Raw genomic sequence first — 26,628 nt, forward strand, 5'->3', positions numbered from 1 at the left:
GAGAGAGATGGACCTCCACTCCAAGTACAACAAGGAAAAGTAGAAATTTATAGCCAAGGAGCAGGGTGGGGGGGGGGTCAGAGGATGGAAAACTATGAGGAGGAAGCATCCTGATCCATAGAGGGAGTGTGGCTGAACCAACGTGGCAAGATTCTTGCCGAAGGCAGGCCAGAGTGATCCCATATTGGGGGTGAGGGCTGAGGAATTTGATCAGATACCGAGGGTGGGAGATTTTTGCTAAACCGACACAGCAGGATTCTTGCTGAAAAGCAAAAGGCCTAGTCAGAGAAGAGGACTCAGGAGCCTGACTCAAGTTTGGTCAAAGGAGGGCATCTTCGTTAATGGTAATAAGTAAAAATGAATATGAGAGATTCGTGGAGCCCTCACAGTTCCCAGGACTCCAGTGTCTCCCCTGCTGGTTGGTTCAGCCAGGTGTCAGATTTACCTCACCCTCTCACCTGTGACTCAGAGATGCCATACAGGGAGGCCAGGTAGGACAGGGCATGAAGAGAGGTCACCCAATTCTCACTTAGCTGGTCACCCTTGGCCTTTGCAAGAGTGGAGGAAGTAAAAGCAGATTAGAGGAATAAAGACTCCTGGCCAGACTTGAGGAGGAAAGCAGTGAAGTGGATATTAAAAAGCAATTTTTACAACTGTCTGCAAGAGGCAGTTGTCGAACAATTTGACGGACCGTTACTCTCAGAACTTGCTGTAGTAATTCCGCCACCATGCATGTAGAAATCCTAAGAGAACAAATACCCTCTCTCAACAATCTAAGATCTGTAGTCAGGTTCCTCCACTAGTGTTTCTCGAACCTTTAAAATCCACTTACTTCAAAGGCAGTCACTTCCAGAGTAGAAAGGTGAATGTGAGGGGAACTTGGCTCCTCCTTAAAATCATGTCTTTCTCAAAACCATGGAGACTTCCAGGCCTGCAGATTCAGTCCTCTTTCCACTGCCACCCCAAAAGCTCATAGGAAAATTTTCTCTGAACATAAAGAAAGAAATCATGCACTGGCAGCTGTATCCTGAGTAATCACTTTTGAGATAGAACTGTTTTTCCAGCTGTAAAGGCTATATTTAAATTTCACCAGCTGCTTTTCTAATGTTTATTAGAATATTCTGGTAATGGCACCCACTGCAAGAAAGGTACTGATGCTACCTAATCTTTCTGTAATAAGGGAGATTTCTGCACAACGGGAGATAACGCTTAATATAATCCAGATGTCTGCACTCTGGGTGTTCCCCAGTTCTGCTTGCCTTATTGATCACCCCGACCATTAGTAATCCAATAAGAATGCTTGAGATCCTATCACACACATGTGAAGGGAAACCCAACATACCTTTCTGCCTACTCTCTATGGAAATTCTCAGGGGCAGGGGTGGGGTGGGGTGGGCCAACTCTTCTATGCCTTCCGCTTCTGTTAACCCTCAATCTCATTTCTATCTAGCTTCATGTGGTTTTCTTTTCTCAACCTTGAACATGGTTGCTTTTTCCTTTGATATCACTTACAGAAAGCATTTGTGTGTAGCCCATTTTTACAAATGGTTTGAGGAAACAGGGGGATTGCATTGCCGCAAAGCATAGCAAATTCTTCAAAACTAAACAGGGGACGTCCCCATTGATTTCTAAATGGAGACACCCGCAGCTCTTTCCATCAGTGTGAGAATTGCTCTTGAGCTCTCTTCTCCTGGGCCTCCATCCCATTTTCCTAGATGCTTTCCTTCCCACCTTCCATCTTTACTTACCTGTTTCTTCTACCAACTTACGCTGTCCCCATTGCCTCAGTCTGCCTTTGAAAACTCACTGCTTTTTTTATTGCTATGCAGAGAATTATACTTTCCTTTGGCTTATTGGTCTTCCTTCTGAATAATATCTCAGAGCCTACTTTTTGACAACCAAATGGCTCTTCAAGGCATGTTGCTAAGCACAAGACACTTCCTTGTTAAGATAGATTTCATCAACAGCTTTTAAAATAAAATGTTGTTTCCTTGCTTTTTAAAGTCTATGTCATATCCAGATTTCAGTAACTCGCCTCTCAGCATTACTTTTATAGTATTGCCAAAATAAGGCTGTATTTTGAAAATCACTGAGTAAGGAGACGTAAGATTCAATATGGATAGATTTTTAATTCATGTCTTTTCCATCTTCATTGGTAATTTTCTGCATATTGCCTGCCGAGAAAGAGATCTTTTCCCATAGCAGACTTATCATCGTCTTTTTTCAGATTTTTTTTTTGTTTGTTTAAGATAAGCCTTTATTTCCAGGACATTGCGAGTTAGCTGGTGATGAAATTAAAATTAAAATAATAAACCTGAGGTTACCACTGATACGTACAATAAACTAAGGAGTTTGGAAAAAGGTGAAATGCTTGCTTACTTGCTCATCCTCTTTCTTATGACCAGAAATTCACACATGGAAACAAAATCTAAGAACACAGTCCAAGAAGTTGTTTCTTTTCTTTGTTGTTGTTGTTGTTGTTCAGCTTTCTTTCTGTCATTTTTTTAAATTAGTTTCAGGTGCACAAAACAATGTAATAGTTAGACGTTTATCATTTATATCCCTCACACAGTGACAACCCCCCTCCCCCCATCCACTACCCCTCTGACATCCTCTGACATCATACACAGCCATTACATTTCCACTGTCTCTATTCCTAATGCTGTACTCCGCTTCTTGTAACTATATGTATGTATAAAATTGTAGTTGACATTCACTATTGTTCAGCTTCTTTGCAGCATAATGGTTCATTCTTGGTGCCCTTGTTACATCCTGAGATTACAAAGCTCTTCCTTTAGATCTTACTCAGGAAGTGAGCTGGTCAAGCTTCACGGCTTTAATGTTGACAGCAATGCTGTAAATTATTCAGAAGTGGTTTGCATTTTCTACCTGATCGCCGCATCCAGCCTCATAGCACATCTCTGAGGGAATGTCTTTTTCTCGTTTGCAAAGTTTGCTAAGAAGTTCCCAGATCAGTTTTGGTATAGAGGCGTATTATCATGGAAGTCTCCTGGTAGGTGCACTTCCATCCTTCCCAAATGGGCAGGTTCCAAAAATGATTTTATAAGGTTGTGAAAAAAGCATGCCAGCTCCATCACTTACTCATCAGCTGGCCTGTCCATTTCAGGATCACCACATGGCCTCATGCAGTTATGTCCTCAGATGGGAGGTGCATCCCATCCCAGGAGTGCATAGGCCTGGAGCAGGCCACTGATGGATTGCTCTAACCCGACTCTCCAGCCCTCAACCATGCCATACCTAAGGTCTACATCTGCTTAGCATTACATTTCTTATCCAGATGTCGCCTGGTTTTACCAACGCTTAGGTATAAAATATTATGAGTCATATAAATATGGCAAAATTTTAATGCCTCTGAGGTACCTCCATCTGCATAAATAGGAACTCAGGATCCTTGAAACTGTTTCTAGTCATCTGTGCAAGTTTCCCACGAAGGTTTTATAAGCGTCACAGAAAAGTCATTTGGTGGCCTCCCATATTCTCTTATTCCAGCTCCCATTTTATTCACTGTCTATATGTCAGCTGTTTTATCATAACAAAGACAGTAAACATAGCAGAGTCACTGCTATGTACTGGGAATTATTGCATAAGCTAGATGCACATTAAGTCATTAAATCCTTATAGCCATACTGTCAGGTAGCTCTTGTTATAATCCCCATTTTACAGTTGGTGAAACTGAAGTCCAGGGAAGGGCCAGCAAGGAAATGGTGAAACCCAGAGTCCTTATCTTTCACCACTTTGCTACTTGCATGTTTCAGTTATGTTAATGTTGACTTTAAACTCTATAGGTCAGAACACAGGCCTTGACATGAGCCAGACCTGGGCTCAAATCCCAACTCGGTCACTTACTTACCATTTAACTTCGGCAAGTTACTTGTCTGACCTTTAATATCCTCATCTGTAAATGAGGATAATATCAGTATTTTCCTCATCAGACTATCGTGGACATTAAATAAAATAGTACACATTACAACACGATGTATAGTCCATCGCATGTGAGTAACTGTGAATGCTAACGGAATAAAACAGCAGCAATGCTCTTTTTATAGATTAGCAAACCGAGGCTTGGAGAAGTGAAAAAACTTGCCCCAGTTTAAACAGTATTAAAAAGGCTGAGACTACACTTGAAACTCAACTCTGGGATGCAAAGCCTGGGCTTTCTCCAGCCATACCACGTCCAGCCATGACCGTAGTGCTGCGCCTGAGCTCGACCGATGCTGAAGACCCCACGGAAGGTGCTATGTGCGATGTGGTTTTGATCAAGAAACGGTCTCTGTCCTGATCTTATATGCAATTACCTGTGATAAGAGCCACGTGTGAGAAGTTCCAAATGAGCGGAATAAACGACGTGTGACCCGATCACTGAGCATATCAGGGCCATGTGACTGTGAGCTCAAATCATTTCTGGGTAGTCTCAAATCTTTGGCTGAATGCCTAAATCTTCATTTCACCTATTGCTGTAGAACTCTTGTTTTTCTTGAAACCCAAGAGTCCAACTCCACGAGTAACATAATATCATGTAAATGAGGGTAATCTTGGAAGGCAGGCTGCTTGTCATACTATAGTTGCTTTGTTGCTGTAATGAAAACCACATGCTTCCTGGTATTTTTAGACTAGTTAATATTAGCAGGTCAGCAGCATTTTTATTCAGATTCTGCGATTCCAGCTGTGTTTCCTCTAGTTACTTCAAGAAAATTCAGAATTTCTACCAAACCATAAGGTTTCAGGAGAGTGGAAAATCCAAAGAAAACCGACCAGCACTTTCCCCTCAGCTTTCCTGGTTTCCACATGGAGTTTATATTTGCTTCCCTGAGTCTTTGTGGAAAGAAGACGTGGCAGGCGCAGGGGCCTGCTTTCAAAAAAGGGTGGGACAAATAACAAGGTGGGAAAAAAGAGGAAAAAGGGAGGAAAGAGGGAGGGCCAACTACCTTGCTGAGTTCTTCTCGAAATTTACTAGTGGCAGTATGTTTTTTTGTTGTTTGGTTTGCTTTTATTATTTTGAGAAAGGTAGGGTCATTCCATTCCATTCTTGAGTCCTCCTTGGAGTCATTTAAATCCCTAAATTTGCTTCTTTCAGAGAAAGTTTTTCATTTCTTGGGAGAGGTTCTTCAATTACTTTCCTCCCCAGATAATTTGTACCTCTTCTTCCCCACCCAACATTAAATATCCAGTGTCCCTGTGGCTAGCACAATAAAAATGCCACTTCTCTCTCCCTAGAGAGACTGAGATGGAACATTGACTTCGAATATAATGCCGCCGTTAGGAGCAGTGATCTCAATCCTTCGGGTAGGTCTTTATGGGCCCAAGGAGTGATTGATGGACACGTACCCCTCTTCCCAGAAGCCTGGAGGAAAAGGGATGACAGAAACGAAATATCAGAGTCCCTCATGACAATCTGAAGGACGAAGACCTTCCTGTGAGGGATCAGATCAGTTTGTGCCAGGTCCATCCAAACAAGCTCAGAGCCCTCTGTTGGTAGAGAACAGGGCTCATGAGATTTTGCTTTGGCATATATATGTATATACGTATATATGTATATGTATATGCCATATATATATAAAACATATATATATATATGCACACACACACACACACACACACACACACACACACACATATATATTAACCAATGTATTGTGAATGTGTTAAGTCCAAAAGCTATCCACAGGAAACTGCTGAATTTTCCCCACCATGACCACCTTGAAAACATAAGCTCTCAATTTCCTTTGCTTGTTCCTTTGTGCAGCCTGGTCATTTTCAGGCAAAAAGCAAAAACAAAACAAAAAAGTCTTGTTTTGATAATTGTGACTCTTCAAGTATTCAAAGACCCAATAGAGTCTAAACCAAAACTTCAATCTCAGATCCAATTCAAAACTTCTCCCATTTCCTCAGCCTAAGCCTGACCCTAGGGGGTCCCAAAATGGGGAAGGAGGGTCTTTCTTAGAGTCTGCCTGCTCACTATTCTTTCCAACTCACTCCCTCTCCTCCATTTGCTTTGCCCCTTTGGTTTCTCCAGGGTTGAGTAATGGGGGCAAAAGGGGAAGAGGGACAAATTGTCTCTTCATGTATTTGGTGCTCCTCGTGATTCTCTCTTGGCTGGCACTGCCAAGATGTTTGGCTCTTCCTTCCTGTTTTTCACGACGTACATTTGTGGGTCTTCTGCACTGGGACTTTTGCACTGTGCCACTTCCTGATATGGGCAATATACTCTTCAGCTGACCCCCTGTGGCCCACTTTCTTCCTTCCACCCCAGCTCCTTTCCCAGTGGTTGTATCTGCAGCCAATAAACAGTTTGGGATCCTCTTGCTCTAGCAAGGGGTGGTTGTCCTTCTGAAATGTTTCAGTACACATTCCATGGTGTCCACTAGGCTCGCGAGGGCACATACACTCATGCTCCACCGTGCTAAGAACATGCAGGCTGTTCCTCCCACTGCCTGCCTTCGCCTGCCCCCTGGGGAAGCTTCAGGCAGGCTCCTGCCTTCAGAAGTTGTCTGTGCTCGAGGCAGCCTGTGGTCTCTGTTCAATTATGTCCTCAAGATTTCAAGGACACGTGTCAGGCTCTCTGGTGGCGAAACATGAATAGCCAAGTGATCTCTATTGTTAGGAATCCCCTTCAACAAGCTCCCTGTGGGAATTTGAAGTCTCAAGCACCCAGATTGAGAAGCAGCATACTATCAGAACCCCCAAACATCTCTCATGTTCCTTTCTAGTTACTCTAGACTTTCAGCAGCGTGAAATAGTTTCTTTTTATATAACTTGGAGGTGAAAGAGCAGCTTGGCCACGTTTTAGTGAGTTTTGAGCCCGTTCCTCTAGGATTTAGGAGGTGCCTGATTTTCACCTGGGGGGCTTCAGCCAAAATGCAGACAGCAGGAAAATTTCCATTTGCACCCAATGGAAATCTGTACGGTCCAAGTTCAGAAGGAGCGAACTTTCTGTGCCGATTCCACTTTGAGATTCCTCATGCGGCATTCAGAAAAATATTTCCAGATTGTACTATCCCTGGGAATCAGTATTTGTTCTCAGAATGTCTGTGAATGTGTATATGTCTGCTTCAACCATTACTTGATAGATAAACAGAAAAAGCAATAGGACTGTCTACATCGGTGGGAAACTATGTGTAGCTGTAGCTAAAATTTATTGAGCACTTCTTTGCTAAGCTCTGTTCTATATGTGTTTTAATTCTCAAAAGTTTCCCTATTTGTAAAAACCTCACTGTTATCACCATATCACAAATAAGGGGTCTGAGGTACAGAGAGGTTAAGAAACATTACCAAGGTCACACAGCTGGGAAAATTAGGGCCATGTTCAAGCCCTGGTCACCGGGCTTCAGAGTTACTGCTTATAACCACAGCACTCTTCTACTTGGGGGCCTTCACTGAGGACTCAGGGTGTCCCCCATTGCTGACTTCCGAACGAAGCTCCTCTGACTCTCGTTAGGCTGACTCAGACTTAGGGGAAGGTACCACTGGGAAGGTGATGGTTTCTGTGTCAAGACCATGTCTTTTGGGTAGTGAGTTCGATTTTTCAAAGCTTGATGTCATTGCTCTGCAAAGTGGGAAGAACGGGGAATTTGGAGAAGAGAGAGCCTCTTTGGGAAGAGGCTTGTGCCCACGATGGAAACCCCATGAGAAAAGTCTGCCTGTTTGATATTTCTTCCTTAGGCCATGGGAAGAATCATAAGCAGTGTACAGAGTTAAGTTTTGTAGGGGAAAATGTGTTGTTGGTTCCTTGAACTACCTCAGTTATTCAGACAAGACCACTCTACTCCTTTGTGGTGACACAACGTGGAATGAAAGGTCATGGCACTTGACTGAAGTGTGGTCAGCTCTACATCAACCTCTTGTCTGAGCCCAGGAGAATGGAGAAGTGCCCATTGAAGGGGGTTGTCTGGGAGTCCCTGATGGTGACCAATGCAGAGAGGGAAGGAAAACAGGATGCTCAGAAGCGAGTTCCAAGTAGAGAAGCGACAGGAAATAAATCTCCCCTCCCAATATGTTCTTAGAAAAACCTGACCCATATGAGGGGAGCAGGAGGAGGAATGGATACTTGGGTTGCAGCTTTCTTCACTAAAGACCAATAAGACTTAGTTGCATCGTTTTAAAGACAGCAAGTCAGATTGAATCTTGTGTAACCCATTCAATGGGATTTGACAGAAGTGGGATTGAGGGGCCTGCAGAAGGAGGTCAGGCATCAAGCTTCGTTTGGGATCCTGGCTGGAGTACCATAGGTGGGTGGCAGATGATGCTCAGAAAGAAAGCCAACAACCTCCGCTTCAAGGGGAAGGTGGAATCTGGGCTAAAAGGGGGTGGTCTGGCCAGGAGGACAACTACAAGTGTTAGGTACAGCAACTTGGAACAATATCACAGGGAATGCTCTAATATGTTCTCGTGCACTAACTTTTATCTGAAGACAGTACAAATAACAGCAGAATGACATTTACCAATCTATACTTTACCAATACCGGGGGTGCCAAAATAATGTATACATATGATTTGTATTCATCCTTTCTTTTCGGTATATATCGAGTATTACAATTTTAATAGCTTTCTCCTTTCTTAAAGTGTGTATACATTTTTCGGCACCCTCTGTATATACTGGATGCTTCATATATGTCTCGCCTTACGCGAAGCCCTGGAGATACTGTGCCATTAGAAAGACATCGTCTCTGCTTGCCCAGAGTCCACAGTCCAGGGGTTGACCTGGCAAATCTGCACTATGGTGTGGTGAGAGTTTGACAGAATCGACATAGGCACTCTGGGCTCATAAGAGGGCACACAACCTAGACTTTAACTGGGGGAGGTGGCGTCCACGACTTCCTGGAGGAAGTGACATCTCTCGGGAGACCTGTAGGGTCAGTCGATGTCAGCCTGGAAAATGGGGATGAGAGGGGGGATTGTTTCAGGCAGATGAATCTTCCCTTGAGGAAGAGCCAGAGGCAAGAGGGAGCCCTGAGTGGCCTGGTGTGGCTAGAGAGCACTGTGCCACAGGACATGGTCGGAACTGAGGCAGGAGCCGGGGACAGATCATGAAGGGTTTTATAAGCAGCTTATGAGGGAGGTAGTGCTGTCATCGTTTTATAGCTGAAGCCAAGGAGCTTAAGTGACTTGTCCCCAATCACACAGTACAGGTAGCAGACCTGGAATGGGATTGAATATCTGCCTCACCCCAAAGACCAAGTTCTTTCTACATTTGACATCTTTTCTTGTTTTGGGAAAAATTTAATTAATTAAAATAGGTACCCAAATAAATAGTGTCCCTCTCCAACAGACAGCTCTGTTCCATTCTGACCCAGAAGACATTGCATCCTCTCAGGATTAAACAAATTGAAATGTAGTCAAAAAATATTCTTCCCTGATCCTGATGGAGGCAGCAAATCACCGAGAACTAGGCTAGCTACTCAGGCCAAAATTCTGTGAGAAAAAGCTTGGAAGAGCCGGCCGCATTTGTATTCCAAGTGAGAGAGTCCAGAGAGAAAAATGCACAGCAGTTTCTTTCATAAAAATTTTAAAAGGACTAGTTTGTTCATGACCTTGGTTGATTAGGGTCAGGAACTTGACATGATAATGCTGAATAGATCTGCAAAATCTATGTTTGCTCACTGGCCCATGCTCCTGACCTGGCTTCTCCAGCTCTAACTTGTCTGGATTTAGCCCTTGGGAAATGCAAGTTGGTTCGAAGGGTTCTTTTTAGTTTGTTTTTGTTTTGTTTTCCCTCTCTTCCCAGTTTGGGACAAAATCTGGCCTAATTGTGGCATTTAACCACTGATAAGTGAAAAATAAAGTTCATGGAAAACCATGGGTGTTGTCATAGCTCCTAAGAACACACAGTACCTACATCTGGATGGCTGCCTTCTTGGCAAACACCTGATGACAGCCTTGCCATGTAATCACAGAGCTTTGAACTTTAGTCATGCCCCCCTCTGTGGGGCATGGCAGACCCTGGCTTGTCTTGGACAAAATTGAGAAATAGGTGAAGCATGCCTTTGGGGCTGTAAATCGTCCTTTTCTGCCTCTCCCCATTGGCCTTCACAGCCAGTGGCTGAGGTGCCCATCATGGCTACTCTCTCCTCTTCCATCAAAAAGGATGCCCGAGAAAGAATCTCAAGCTTAATCATTGGAAGAGTGGAAGGCGTGATGATGATGGTAACAACTTCCATGAGGATGAGCCTGCTGTATGCAAAACACATGGGACTTAGAGTTTTATATACACTGACCCAACGAGTCACCCCAATAATTTTATTCACTAGAGATTAACATTATTTCTCTATGCTACATAAAGGTTAGTTTATTTACCCAAGGCCAGAATGTTACAACATGGTAGAGCATGGTTTGAACCCAGGGTGTCTGGTTTTGTCCATGTGCTTAGACACACATTGTACTAGGAGAATGGGAATGATTCATGTACCAACCACGATATTGTAGGCACTACGGTAGATGCTGTAATGCATAATTTTATGTAACACTCTTAACTAGCTTTGGATACAAGGTTTTACAACTGAAGTTTACATAAAGGAAGACAAAGAGGATGAGTGACTAGCAAGTGGTGGAGCGGGAATTGGTCTGAATTATGGCCAATTCCACGTTCTGTCTACCATAGCATTCCGGGACCCAGATCATCAATCACAGGGTAAGTGTCAGGCTCTTCAGATTTTGTACTTTAATAGCATCAGAGTATTAACTTAGATTCTTGGAGATGTGATCATTTGGGGGCGGGGGGGACTTTGGGTAGCTACTAAGAGGCAGGAGAAATACTTTATTTGGGCGTGGGGAGAGTGGGCACTGAGACCTTCTTGGATATAGAAGTTATAAGTTGCAGGCTGGTGACCAGTTGGCCATGTTAGCATGTCAGCCTCACCTAGAAGCTTCTTCATTTCAGTTTTAACCCATTGTGTTTTTCTGTCTTCACCATGTAGTTTACAGCCTCCTCCAAGTGGCTATATCCAAAACTAAACTCACCTTCCTTGTATTTCCATCCAGGTTTAACAATGCCACCTAACCTAGAAACACTCTTTCTCCTTCACCTGTCACATTGAATCAGCCCCTGAGTTCTGTAGAGTCTGCCTTTTACAGACATTTCTGGTCTATCCTCTTAGGCCTCATCATTCATCCTGTCTTTGTTAGGTCATTCATCATCATTCACCTAAATTATCATAGTAGCCTCCCAAGTGACCTCCTCCCTCCTAGTTCCTCTCTTCTCCAATGTATCGTCCTTGCTGCCCTGGTGTAATTGCTCCAGCATGGAAAGTGCATCATGTCACTTCCTTATTCAATATCTGTCAACAGCAGACTCCAAGCCCTTCTATAATATTTCCTCAAACTTCAGGCTGTGTTCTTCAGTAATGTACTCTTGGGGTTGATGTTCCACAGACCTAAAGGCCAACTCCTGACATTACTGTAAACATGTTGTAAGCTTCTTTGTGTGACTCCAGGCCTTCCAGCCTCTCCTATCCCCTTAGCTACAATCTTACTAAGTCATTTACAGGCGGAGATGGAGATGGAGATGGAGATGGAGATAGGAGGGAGAGAGGGAGGGAGGGAGGGAGGGAAAGACAGGGAAGGAAAGGGAAGGAGAGAGAGAGCAAGAGACTCAAAACTAACAAACTGACACCCACAGGGGAAGGGCAGATGCAGCCTATACCCCAAGGGAGGCAGTCATCTCCCCACAGTCTTTTCAACTTGGACATTCTCAGAGGATCAAAGAGAGACTATCCACATTGCCACTAGCCCTATATCAAGCGAACTGCTCCTATCCCATCCTTTGTTTAGCTTCCAAAAGAAGAATGATTCATTTAAACAGACTTTTATGTGTACTTTATTTTTAGTCCAGGAAGTATTTGCTTTAAATGTTTGTGCATGGGAATGTGAGTTCAGATGAGCGGATGATCGGGGCAGCCAAGTGGCTGCAGTGGGGACATAAGTGACCTAGCAAACAAAGCTGTATCGTTTATTATGATCTCCAAGGCCCTGTCCCTGTCAAAATTCTATGTTCATACTTAGTGAACGACAATCAACCGGAGCAGGTCTCTGCTGTAATACCATTCTCTTAAGGAGGGTTTGGCTGTAGCGTGCAGCCAATCTCATTCCCTAAAACAGAAGAACTGTTTTCTGCTTTCCCTCCTTTCTTTCCACCATTCAGTAATTGCCTTATGTACCAGGCACTCTGCTAAGCCTGCCTAGCCATCGACCCTGATCAGACACAACACAATTATAACATGAATTCTTCTTCTATCTGCATAAAGCTTTACAGAGGGGCGATTTGGTTGTGACAAAAGAAGATGTGTGAGCCTTGGTTCTTTCCCTAGAAATTTGCCTTCTGATACTGCACTTGGAGACAAGGAGGCCTGGATCCTCCTAGCTCTGTGACCTGCAGCATGCCATTCACCTCTTTTAAACTTAGCTTCTTCCTCTATAAAGTGATGATGGAAAAATACCTGCTCTGTTTTATTACGCGAAGTGCAGCGATGAGGATGAAAATTAAAACAAGAGGATCCGTGTGAAAGAGTGTTGTCAACTGTATAAAGTATTAAACAAACGTATGGGAGGGTCACTGTTCTTAACAGGACTTTCCTCTCACTCCTCTCACTGGGACATTGCATTCTATGTAAATGAAAGTCATTATGTAAATAAAGCATTAGCTTCATACTGGTCAACGGCCATGGTGGTCACCGTCACTCATTCCACCAAAGGTACTCAGAGAGAACAGGCTGGAGGATGGATGTCCTCGGACAGAGGCAGGCTCCCGCCACTGATGGGAGGATGGGTCTGAAGGACGTGCACGGTGGCCAGAGGGGCTGCCATGTGGAAGCCCCGTTTTTGTTTGGGATGCTGAGCTGCATGGACAGATGGAAAACAACCGGATGTGAGCTGTCTACGCTTGCTGGTGTCCCCTTTCCCTAGCTCTTTCTTATGGATGGCAGTCATGCAAAGAATTGAGCAAGTTCCCAGAGATTTTTGGTTACTTTAATTATATTTTTTCAGTGCATCTGGATGGTAAGACAAAGCCATCCTCTCCTTCTAGGCGCTGCATGTAAATACCCGGCTTTAAATCACAGTGATAACTTGGTTGGTTAGTTCTCTACTGCCTACCATCCCCACCCCCTTCAGCTTCGTAGCTGCTTCTGGTGGGTCCACCCACATCCAGAAATGCATATTGGGGAGGAAATGTTAGTGCTTCAATGTGAAAATAAAGGCTTCTCCTATGATCTGAATATCCACTGCGGTCCCTGCTTCCCTATATTTAGGAAATGCACATTTCCTCTTCAAGGGAAGAGACCTGCTCTTTCTCACTGAAAGCTTGAACCCCATATTCAGGCTACTCATTCATTCACTCATTCATTCAATCAGCACATAGTAATTGAGGGCCTACTACGTGACAGACACTGTTCTAAGTGCTTGTAAGAAGGCAGTAAACAAAAGAGAGAGGGTCTCTGCTTTTATGGCACTTACATGTGGAGTGAGAAGACACAATCACTAAAACAAATAAACGCGTACACGTAAAACACAGCTTCAGATAGTGAACAAAATAGAAAGAGTGACATGATAGAGAATGACCAGAGAGGGAGGATATCTGGGAAGGCGTCTCTGAGGAAGCACATTTGAGCTGACACCCAGGGACAAGGATCTGCCTTGTGTGGATCTGGGACAGAGCCACACATGTTCCCATGTTAAGGGAACACGTGCGAGGGTGAAAAAGGCTCATCTCGCTTGCTGAGAAGCTCATGTTTGGTGATGTGGAGAACACCTGGGTGTCCAGATTCCCAGGCCAGTTTTCTGCTCTCTAAACCACATCACTAGTAGGTGTCCATGGGTTTCAGAACATGCACTATCTGCTTCCCTGCTGAGTTCCCCCATTTTGCAGGGCTCTCTCCAGCAGAGAAAAACACAGAGTGCATAGCTGGTTTCAAGTCTCCGACTTTCCACAATCACCCCTATTTCTAGCTAAGCCTGTAGAACCTTTGCTGAGATCTATGTCTACAGTGCTCACGGAAGCCAGCCTCAGCACACAATTACACAATTATTCCCCTGAGCTACGACTACTAATAGAAATCGTGACCTTCAGACACAGACCTTACTGTGGGAACTTATAATGGGACTGATGTAATGTCAGTTTAAGAAAGGGCACCTGCATGTATGTGACTAGATCAGCCTCCTGGTGTGTGCTGATGGGCCTACACAAGAAGAATGGGGAATGGGAAAATGCCCTTTAAAAACCAATGATACAGGAGAAAAAGCAGCAGACTTCAGATAGTAAAATACGTTACTAGATATTAAGAGGTATCCTTACAACATAACACCCAGGACTGCATTTTTGTATATGTTCCCCTAGATGCCCAAAGGAAATGGCATGCTGACAAGACCCCTCTCTCTCCTTTTCACATTTACACGCCCCTCCACCACTGGGAGTATTTGAAATACACAGCAACCACTTTCCCGCACATAATTAAATGAAAAGGTATAAGGAACAAAAGAAAATACACTGCAACTCATATTAAATAAGGTGGGTGTTGCAAATACACAAGATTTCTGGGCCTACTCAACTCCAGAGGCTCATTCGTCATATTGACAAGTAATGGCACCGTGCTTGCTGCCTTCTTGCCTAAAACCTGTCCCTGAAGTCCACCCAACACGCTGACTTTAATCTTCTGTACCGTGCCATGCCCGCCCCTGTTACGATTTGGTGCTCATTTCTTCTTCAGGGCGGATCTTCCCCACATCACTCATTTACTTATGGCATATTGATTAAGCATCCACTACAAGCCTGCAGTGTGCTAGGCTGGGGGGATACCCATCTATTCACCATTAGGGACAAGCTAAACCAGGCTCAGCTAAACGGACACACATAGACAAAACCCATGTAGGATGACAAATACCCAGAGAGAAGTAAAACAGGAGGTATGGGGAACACAGAGGAGCAAAACAAGGAATGCTACTATTTGGAAGAGGGGCAGAAAAACCTCTCTGCTTCTGCTGGTCTCATCTCCTAGGTGTTTCCATGCCGTGTTTTTTTTTTTTTTTCTTTTTCCTGCCTCTGATGAGCCACAGGCCACAAATCATCAGGGCCCATCTGGTTGACTCTCAGCCACATCACCAGTTAGAAGTCATCATCTTTTTACCTTTCCTGTCTGGCACGTCCACGCTCTGCATCATTTTTGCCAAACCAAGCTTCACTCCCAGTCTCCTCTGGCCATCCCCACAACATATGACCAACGGTTTCCTGTTTATAGGAACACAGGGCTACTGTCTCATGGGACAAGGATTTAGGGTCGTTTTCCCAGGAGTTCTGATGCCTCATGCTCCTTGTGACATATCTAGGTTAAGGCTTAGGAGAAGAGTTCTGTGGTTATGGGGAAAATTCTCTCTCTGAAGCTAACAAGGCTGTATGGGAATAAAACCAGCTCCTGAGGCTTCATTAGATCTGAGCTCTAACCAGACGACACAGAGTGGAACTAACAATATTAAATCAACTATTCAAACGAGGAAATTGGCATGCATTTCCAACCCCAGGACCTGGTGGCACAGTTGCTAGAATTTTAATAACATAAGCTGTGACCTTCAACATTCTTATTACAAATTGACTGACTACACTGAGCAGGAAATATGCATTAATAAAGTCGATTTAATACTTCTGGGGATGGGGTGAGAGTTTTCACGATGAATAGCGTATATTCTGTGAAACTACCACAGCTCTTCTCATATTCCTTGTGATTTTTACCCGGCTGTGTCAAAGGCAATGAACTAGGAGTTCATACCTTTGTTGTATTGTAGGGACCCTCTTCCTTGTACAGAATCATTACGTTACTGTCACCCATTGGCTTGAGACTGAAAGTTTATTAGGTTTTGGTGTTATTTTTTCTTCTACACAGACTTCAGAGGCAAAATCCCTCTCCAGCTCTGACTCAGGCCTCATCTGATACGCGAGCACAACAGAACTGGCTGAACAGAAATCTCAGGCCAGGCCCCGAGTCCTCCTAGATAAGGGCCCTCGTGGGGCCCTTGGCCCAGCTGCCTCTTCCATAGCAGTAGTGAGTGTCCTCAAGAAACTCTCCCACTGGTCTTCTCCAGAGCTCAAAATTGTTTATTTTATATATAACTATTATTGGCTTTTTTGGGTCGTATTACCCAAATACATTCCTTGTAAAACTGTAGAAGATAAATAAAAGCCAAAAGTATAAAACTAAAATAATCTGTAAGTCCAACCTTCTTGCATTGTAAACAGCATGTTGACATGTATTCTTCTGTCCTCTTCGGTACGCATGCGGCATGCACTGTGTGTGCAAGTGTGTGCATTTGTGCACAGGTTCTAAATGTCAGTCTACTATACATCTTGCTTGATAACTTATTTTTTCTCTGTTAATTCCTTATTATGGACTCTTTTTTAACATTACTACATGTTCTTCTATGTCATTTTAATGGATACACAGTAATTCATTTATATGGAAGCTTAATTCAACCTCTCTATGTGGGATAGAGTTTCCAATTTTCACAAGTCTATAATAAACGTTTCTCACAGAAAAATCTTTTCAAGGAGATTCTCAACGTTGATCTTTAGGAATATTCCTCTGGGTCAAGGCCAATTTGGATGTCTTAGTCCATTTGGGCTGCTATAACAAACACCATAGTCTGGGTGGCTTATAAACAACAGAAATTCATTAGGGTGCCAGCATGGTTGGGTTGTGGTGACAGCCCTGTGCTGGGTTGCAGACTGCCAACTTCTGGTAGAACTTCACCTGGTGGAGAGCAGAGAACAGCAAGCTCTTTCATGACTCTTAAAGGGCACCGATCCCACTCAAGGTCATGACCTCTAATCCTGATATCTCCCAAAGTCCCCTTAATAATATCACATTGTGGAGCATGGTTTCAACATATAAAATTTTGGGGGACACGTATAGTCCATAACATTGGGTAACCTATGACATGAGACAGTTTCAAAGAATCATAGATTCTCTTCAAGAGGGAATTTAGTGATCCTTTGCTGAAATAGGAATTAATAATAACAACAAAACCTAATTCAATTTTCTTTCCTCTCTTGTCTACCCCTGTCAATCTATTAATACTTGAACTCAATGGGTACTCACTATATTTATACAGCTGTTTAAAACCCACAAATGGTTTCACATACATTATTTTAGGCTAAGAACATCCTATGGAGTAGAACTGATATTTTTATTATTTTCTTCATATGAGTTATTGAATCCAAGTCACTCATCTTTCATCAGTTCTCACTCCCTTGTTCTAATTCTTTGCTTGTGTCTAGATGGAGAAAATCTATTCTTTTGCTCACCCGCTAGTCCTCCCTGAATGCCTTTGAGGAGGTAGGATACATTTTGAACTTGGGGAGAGGGAATATGAATGGAGGTCACTGAATTCAGAGGAGGAAGAAATGGCCCTCAGGGTGTAGCCCAGTGGAGCTGCTTGGGTGTGAGGTGAAGCTGTGTCTGGAGGGAGGAGGGAAACGACAATGAGGGTGAAGGGCCTCCCAAAATATACCTGGTTCTGCCAGTTGTCACTGATTAGTGGCACGACTATTTCTGACACTGGGCTAGACATCACTGTGATAAATATACTTTCATTTCATTTTATTGTATTCTTATTATTAAAGTATCAAAACAATGAACGCACAAAGATCACTATAGAGAGAAGTCAATCTAGATGTATTACCCTTTTGTTTTTAATATATTTCTTGATTTCCCTTCATTTCAAGTTACTTCTCTGATGTCAGAGGGATAACATTTGCCTGATGACCTTAGCCAGAAATCTACCACAGAAGCAGCTTCCTCCTACTCTGATCATTTGTCCTTATGAGCACTCTGTAGAGGATATAGGGCAGCCAACGAACGATCAGGGAAACTCTCAGCTTGAGGGAATAGTGGGGAGGGCGCCCTCTTGTGGAACTCCGCTCAGTGTCTAATCTGCCTGGCAACAGGCTTTTTTAGCTCTTGAAACCAATGACTATTTTTTCCCCCGTGAATTTGTCTGTGGGTATTCTTAGAAGATTCTGAACACAATTTCTGGACGCTTTTAACATCCACCAAGAACTGATAAACTCAAATCAATGTGCAATTCAAAACGTCGCGTTGTTAATTTTTTAGAGAGCCAGATTAACTATGAGTTGTCTCCCAAACTGTCTTGTTGGGTAATTATTTTCCTATTTTGGTGTAAAATCTTACGAAATATGGTTTTGCAATTAGATATTTAAAAAACTACCTCTCCCACCTGGGTAGGAGTTAGGCAAAGCACAGGCAGTTTGGGGCTATTTTTAGTCCCGATTAATTATTAGGCCAAGATAATTCCAAGTTCAGCAGCTTATTTGGAAGAGACATGACAGCTGGTCTCTCAGGTCACCTTGGGTCAAAGACGACATCTTTATAACAAAATGGTGCTCTCCCCATTTCTGGGGAGAGTGCAGAGGTGGCACTTTCTATGACACTGGTGTCAGCTTTGCCAGCCTGGAGCTAGTGAGTAGAGGAGAAACTGCTGATTCAGGGGCCTGCAGACATGGCTGATCTCACTGCAGTGAAAATAGGTCACTAATGACACGTGGCCATAAGCCAAAAAACTGCAGCCAGGGGCTGTGAACAGTCCACTAGTGGCAAGATCCATTTTACTAGACTTCCAGAAAAAAAAGCAATCTGCATGAGTTTGTTCAGAACCACAGGGTTGCAGAACTTACAAGCTCAGACTGTGATCTCCCTCCCCCTTGCCTGTATTTTCCTAAGCATTTAAGTTGTTTATTGTTTCAGTTTTTCCTGTTTCCATTCTCACACATTGAAATAACTCTGGAGCTCCTGCTTCTTTTTGGAACAGCCAAGCTGATATGAATCTTTTTTTTTTTTCCATCCAAGTGGCAGAGAGCAGCATGGAGACAAAGCAAGGATGACATTACCCTCTCTGATTCCTTGCATGTTGTCACTGAAATGGTTCTGGCCAGTCTAGTCCACACCATACCGATCTTCATGAAGCCATCCATCTCTGTGATTCTAGGACGCATCTGGTGTTACCATTATATGATAAAATGGTATTTACTTCATATTGGATAGCGTCACTCAAGATTGGCATTTTCTATTACTCTCAGCAGTTCCCAAAGAAGAGAAGAGGAATTGTGGGACTTGCTAATGGGTCCTCCATACAGGCCTGGTGTGATTCAGTGTAGAGCTTAGACTAGAGATCCCCAAACGAAAATGAATTTCAGCACCCCTTGCAGGGCCTGTTAAGACTCGGATCGCCAGGCTTCACCACCTGAGATCTGATTCAGTAGACCTGGAAGAGGAGCCCAAGACTGTGCATTTCTAAGCAGTTCCCAGGTGACCACATTTTGAGAAGCACTGGCTTAGGCAGGTCATCAGTGGCCTTAGCACTGACCACACCTTAGCTGTGTCCATGTCCTAGAGCTTTTTCCCCTGGACTGCAAACAGTCTTAAGGGCAGAGACCATGACCCGTTAATCTTTGAATTTCCAGACTCCAGCTCGGTGCCTGACAAAGTATGCATTGAATAAATGGCTACTGAATGAGTTAATAACTGAATCCTACCTGCTGATCATTTTAACACAGAAAGAGGTTTTCTTCTGAAGACCTGAGATTACCTTACACGGGATATTGGTTGCACTGAATGTAAATGATCAAAGCACTGAAATCGGTATTAAAAACACAATGGAGTAAGGAGAAATTAGACAATATACTCTTCCCAGGCCTCCCCAGGTTGAACAAGAAGAGCTGGGTTTGGGGAAGAGACTGGGCAGAGGAAAGATGGGCCCATCACATTTGACGAGGTGTTTTACCCATAATTCATGGTAAGGGACAGAAACATTTTACAGCTATTAAGCAGTTATACTGACAGCTCCCTTCTTCCTTCCATGCACTGAATCTCAAAGGGCAAGGTAGGAAATAGTTCTCATATCAGAGAAGGGTTTTCAGGGTGGTTTGTGTCTGAGGGACTATCACACATGCTGGGAACAAATGTGGAACCCCTGGAGATTAGCTCCTGGGACCCCTCAAACCTGCGTGTCCATTCATTTAGATGGGAACAAAGGGGTACAGGGTGTGAATATAGTTCGGTCAGAACTCCCTGTTGCCCCACGACCTTCTTCTAGCTTGTCCTCTCGTCATGCACTACCTCATATTTTGCACTCCATCAACACCAGTGTGTAGGAATTTTCTAGTATATATCATGCTGCCCTTCTGCTTCCAGCTTCCAACCAGCCCAAGTCTACATAACTCAAACTTATCATTTCTGACTTCACGTAGCAGCCACCTCTTATGGGAAGTTTCTTTGGGTGTATTTCTTCTGTGTTCTCATAATACCCTGTGAATACTTCTATCACTCATTTACTTATTCATTCAACAACTAGCTATTGAGTTCCTGCTGCTCACTGGAGTCACTGGAGATACAAAGATGGACGCAACATGCCTTCCTCTTGTCCTCAGGCAGCTCACTGTCTATGAAGGCACGCAGATGTGAAACTATAATACGAAGAGCAAAGTCCTAAGATAGGAGTAAGCATTGGGTGCTGCGGAAGTACACAGAAAAGGCACCTGACCCTGTCTGACAGTGTCCAGGAGGGTTTTCTAGATAAAGCAACATCTTAGTCAAGATCTAAAGGGTCGAATAGAATTTAGCCAGACAAAAGACGGGAAAAGAGCACGTCAAGAGAGGAAAAACCATTTGCAAAGGTTATTATCTGGATATGTGATTGGATGTAGACCACAGATTTGGGTATTGAGACTATGTTTTATTCATTAGTCTAGCCCCAACTCATGGCACAGTACCTGGCACACAGTAGACAGCTAAAGAAATGTTTATTGAATGAATGAACAAGCGAATGAATGAAATAGCCTCTGCTGAGATGGCTAATGAGGCTAGTAATTAATAAGCAGAGAAAGTGACGATTTTTAGAAAGTGAATATTTGTTGGTTCAATGGCTTTTTATCCTAGTTCTTGTTCCCTCCATCTTGTGTGCTTAGCAGTGGGTTAGCAGCCATTAAAACTGCACAGGCTCTATGTGCAGGTGCATTTCATGTCCTGAATATAATTGTTGACACAGTTTCCATGTAGCAGAAAAATGCTCTAACCCAGTGCTTTGAAAACGAATGTGCAATTTCTGAAAAGTAGATTGATGCAAACAAGGTTAGGTCGGATAGTACATTTTAACACTGCCTGAAAGCTAGGGAAATCAAAATGTGTCTTCAGAGACAGGCCTCTTAATTTTTGCATGACTGGACTAATACTGATTTTTGTTGTTGCCATTGTCTGTCAGTTGCCTCTCAAGGTCTGTTCTGCCATTAATGGAACACGAGGTGTGTCCACAGGCAACTCACTGCCCACTCATCGTCAGTGAGCTCTGAATTTCTGAATCACCTTGGAAAAATGGGAAATGATTAACTCATAAGCAATGAGGTGATTTACATTTTCTGAATGAATGATAATGACTGAAGTGCTAACTCCTAAGAAATTTGCAGAGGAGCTCATGAAAGAAGCAGAAAACAAGCCTGTGTTCTCAGGAATCGCGTTAGTAGCAGGAGCCCTGCCTCAACGTGTTGGGGAGGCAAAGGAGGCAAGAAGCAGTGAGTGAATTTGAACTTGCTTGGAGAGCCCTTGTACGGCTCCTCAATGCCGCGACTGCGTGACCTGACACCTAGCTGCAAATGAACGCTCGGCAAAAGCTCATAGCTTACCACAGCTCACAGTGGTTCTTCACAACTATAGGTGCATGTGAGAATCACCTGCAGAGCTTCGAAAAATACCAACCCTGAGCCTTCACCCCAAGAGTTTGATTTACTTGATGTGGGATAGGACCCATGCACCAGCTCTCCAGGTGATTCTATTTGATCGTAGTAGATTGGGAAAGCCTGGAGCCAGCAAGTGCGGGGCTCCTTGGTTGCAAGTTGTTTTCCTCCACGATCTCTCTCCAAGGACAAGGGTACAGAACCAAGAGAAAGTGAAGAAGAGTAATTAATGGTTTTGTAGGGTCCTTTTAAAACCCCAGGTTGAAGAGGCTTTAAGAAGCACAGGTCACATGCACTGTGGTTGGTATTATAACCCTTGGAATCAAAAGGAGAATATGAAAATTAGAGTTATGATAGGATAATGAGGTTCTGGCAAGATACTTCTAGGAGGTCTTGAAACACATTTAGCAAGAAACTCACCAACCAGATAAAGGGGCCCATAAAGTGAAAGTCAATGGGAATGGAGGATAAGTCCTGGGGCAGTGGAGGGGGTGGGAACTGTGAAACTAGACATCGGAATAAACTGCTATAACATTTACCTGCGAAACAATGGAGGCCTCTCAATGAGTCGCAGGAGAAAACGAGGAAGAGCTCTGGAGATAATGCTCAGGGATATGAATGGTAACAGAAATTGTAAGATTTTCATATTTTCGTTTAGAAAACTGAATAGACTTTTAAAATTTAGCATTTGAAGTATCACCATCCCTATCGCCCACCAATTAAATCACTGTCAGGGTGGATCTTGTAAGAGCAACAGTCCACCAGAGTTCTGCCCCGCTGTTACAGATTCCCAGAAGGTGTAAATCTTTCTGACACTCACATATTCCATCAAAGTTTAAAGCTCTCAGAGATATACTATAGTACTCTGGGGGGGGGGGGGGGAAGGTGTCTTCGTAGAGAACGTTCCAGTAACCATTTTAATAATACACCGTTAAGTAGTTCTAATTCGGGCCAACCTCAATGCCAAATTCAAATTCACTTAAAGAAAATGTGGCTCTAGTCCAACAGGAGGGCCTGGGTTTCTTTCCTTGACCACCAGCTATTTTGAGCTCCCCTTTGGTTTCTCCCAGTTGGAACAATTACATCTACTAAGCCACAGAGGTGAAAACCACCACTGGCTCCATCTGGGAAAGGCCCAAGCTTTCTGGCATAAAAGATGCTGTATCCCTATAGACCCTGGCATCATATGACTCCTTCAAGAGATGTGGCATCCTGGGGGTGAAGCAACAGGACAGAACATCAGTCCTGAAAACATTAGGTTGGTGCAAAGGTAATTGCAGTTTAAAGGGTTAAAAGTAATGGCAAAAGCCACAATTACTTTTGCACCAACCTAATAGTATATCTCCGAAGGCCTCCATACCAGATTCAGTGTATTTAGACTAAAGGATTTAAGCCAGCTGTGATCATCTGATACTAGTGCAAGAACCAGGCTGAAAGAGGTCACTAAGGTCTCGAGTGCCTACTAATAGACCTTCAATTACCAGTTTTCAAAGAGCTCAGAAGAGCAGAGGGCCAAGGCTTGCTTCCTTTGTCTGTGTAATGCCTTTTCTGGCTTCTTTTGTTATTAGCTCTGGCCTGATGTCCCTGGGTAAGGTCAGAAAAGGTGTCTGCTCTAATGCCATGGCTGTCCTCCAATCTCCTGTACAACCACTAAGCCCCTAGGTCTTTGACTTGTGAGAAATGGTTGATGGACACTAGGAAAGGTCTATTCAGGATCGGCCCTCACCCCACTACGATGTGGTACATCTAGCAGAATCTGTATTGAAAATGAAAAAGTTTAACCCTGATGCTTCCAGGCAGTTCTGAACTTTGAGGAGCAAGGTTCCTATGCTTCCGAGGTCTTGCAAAACATGATTATCTAAAAAAGAAATTAGTACCTCCAGATATTTTACTCGTATATCAGCAAGTATCCTTTCTATCAACTACTGGATTGTATCAGGAACCCCAAAGATCCTTTGTGAACACTGCCTAAAACGGAGAGAACACAGTGGGCAGCGAAATGGCCTCCTTGTCCTTGCCAGCGTCTGGATCTGACACTATTGCCTGCTGAAGACTGTCCCTGAAGACCCTTGTCTCTGTCTGGTAAGCAGTGTCAAGCACTCTGGACCTAGGATTTGAGTTTGGGTCTCCTTTGGAGAAAGAAATAGTGCATCCAAGTCTAAATTTTATCTGAATTGTTATTCTTCATATTCACATGTTATGAGACTCAGACATAGTAATAACTATGATCTCTTAAATTGTTATTCTCAGAAAGTGCAATTTATCTAGACTTTCCCAAAATGGTCAGGAGTTTTGTACCTCTCTTCTAGAATGCTCTCATCCCATGAAGAGTGCACATTGCGCCCACGGACGGCACACAATTCACTTCTGGCTTGGAACATCCTCCTGAGTCTCATTTTTGCGTCTCCTCAGTCACAAAAATGAAACTTTCCGTCCTCTAGGGAACCTGTTGGGGACCCTCTCAAGAGAGGAAATGGGAAAAGCCACTGCCTTTTTTCTCTTTCTTTTGTGTAGCTTTCTGCACATACCGTGCTTCCCTGAAAATAAGCCCTAGCCGGACCATCAGCTTTAATGCATCTTTTGGAGCAAAAATGAATATTATATATTATATTATACATTATATTATACCCGGTCTTATAGTATATTAAAATAAGACCGGGTCTTATATTCATTCTTGCTCTAAAAGATGCATTAGAGCTGATGGTCCAGCTAGGTCTTATTTTCGGGGAAACACGGTAGTACATGCATAAGGACAACCATACTAACTGCCCCAGTATGCTCCCTACACGTGTGGACATGTAGAGTAAGCACACTAGTGCTGGCCCTATGCATCCAGCTACCTCTTGCAAACCTCCTGGGTTGGCTGTGTTCTCTTCTCTGGTTCCCACAGCCCACTCCCCTTCTTCCCTGACTCTCACACATACGAGTGATGGGTGGCTTCCGCCCCGGTGCCACAGAATCCAAAACCAGGAGGATACAGGCACTGGCTCTTGAGTGCCACTGAAGAATCCATAACCAACACCACACCAAGCCCCGCGTGTCTCCTCTCCTGGTGGCTTCTTCTGCTGAGCCTTTCCAGATCCTGGGGGTGAGGGCTGGAGGTTTTCGGACGCAAGAACCTACTCCTGGAAGCCAGGAGACCATGCAAATCCTTGGCTGATCCACGGTTCCTACCTTCTCCAAGTGGCCTCTCCCTGTGGAATACTAAAGAGGAGTTCTCTCTCAACTACAGATTTTTGTCTGTTCCCTGCCTTTCGACAGCAATAGAAGGCTTCTTTCTTTAGGCGCCACCTTCCTACCACCCCCATGCCCCAATGTTAGCAGCACGATGCTCAAAGCCTTGCTGGAGCCATGTGCACTTTGCTCCAAAGCATGCAGGCCTGATATGGGGTCAGTTCTCCTCTACACTGGCTGTCAGCACCCTGGTGGGCCCTTGTCGTTCCTGTTTTTCTGGTCCTTCTTTTCCTGTTTAGTTTCATTGATTGGAAAAAAAGGGGGGCTATCTCTGGCATGTTAACCAGAGTTCTTACGTCAGCTTGCTCCTCAGAAATTACTATAGACCAGCCATATATATATATATATATTTTTTTTTTTCCCTCTCACTGCTGTCTTTTTTCCCATTGCTTTCTCTAACAACATTTCCAGATTCAATTTATAAACAAAGGTCATTCTTCTTTCCTCCATATCTGCTTAGAAATTTGACCTGCACGGTCCTGTGGCTGCTGGCACTCGCGAAGGCTGACTGGAGAGTCTTCACCATTCCACTCCTGACAGGAGGCAGTGTCTGCCTTGAGGCCAAAAGTGACTTCAGATACCAGGTGCCCAAGGCTTTCTCCCAGGCTTCTCCCCTCCACATCTGGCCCCTGCCACGTTTCATTCTTGCAGCATTTCAGAAGTACATTCCGGCCGTAATCAAAGGTGCCTTCCAGACACTCCCCAAACCTTTCAGCCCCCAACCCTCTGCCTCAGGCATAGGAGCAGTGCTTCTTGGAATAGTTTCAGCTTGTAGTAACAAGTACCTTTAGCAAATGAATGACTTGCAGCTCCAGTTGGGAGGTCTAATGCATAAACCTACTTTTCAAAAAAAGTTTACAAACAGCAAAGTTGACGTATAAATATACAGTTTGGTGAATTGTCAAAAGCTGAATATTCCTGTGTAACCGGCACACGTGGCATTTTCTGTATTTTCATTTTAGGATCCTGGTGGGTACGTGGTGGTATGTCACTGAGGTTTTAAGTTACAGTTCATTTTGCATGGTTCTGTGCAGCCTCAGGTATGAAGTTAGAGCATCTAATGAAATAAGTCACCACAGACATATGCTCACTCTCCCTTTCAAGAGATGTAGTCTTTTTACCCCATTTTAGAAATGCCATGTTCACAGAGCCTAGCTTGAACATCCAGAGTCCTTCAGGCAGCTACATTCTGAGGAAACATGTTATTGTTAGCAGGCCTAGATACATCCCAAAGTACCTTGCAAGTGACACTGTCTATTGGTACGCTCATTTGTTTGTTCACTAGACAGTTGTGGAGTCCTGTGTATGCCAGGCACTGTTCCAGGCCTAATCAGAGAACGAAATAGAATATAGCCTCTCAGGCAGTTAGTTCACAGTCTAGGACAGGGAGATAGACAATAAACAAACAGTAAAATAGCTTATTAGACAGTGAGCAATGCTGCACAGAAAAATAAAGCAGGGAAGGGACAAGGAGTGCTGGCACAGCTTTAAATACAGACGGCGCTGAAAACATATATGCACATTTTAAGAAAGGAAAAAGCTATTAAAATTGTAATACTCAATATATACTAATAACAAAAGATGAACACAAGTCATGTGTATTCATTCTTTTGGCATCCTGGTAGAATGGTTAGGGATGGCTTTGCCCACAAACT

The sequence above is a fragment of the Rhinolophus ferrumequinum genome, chromosome 10, assembly GCF_004115265.2.
Source record: "Rhinolophus ferrumequinum isolate MPI-CBG mRhiFer1 chromosome 10, mRhiFer1_v1.p, whole genome shotgun sequence".
NCBI classification, from domain to species: Eukaryota; Metazoa; Chordata; class Mammalia; order Chiroptera; family Rhinolophidae; genus Rhinolophus; species Rhinolophus ferrumequinum.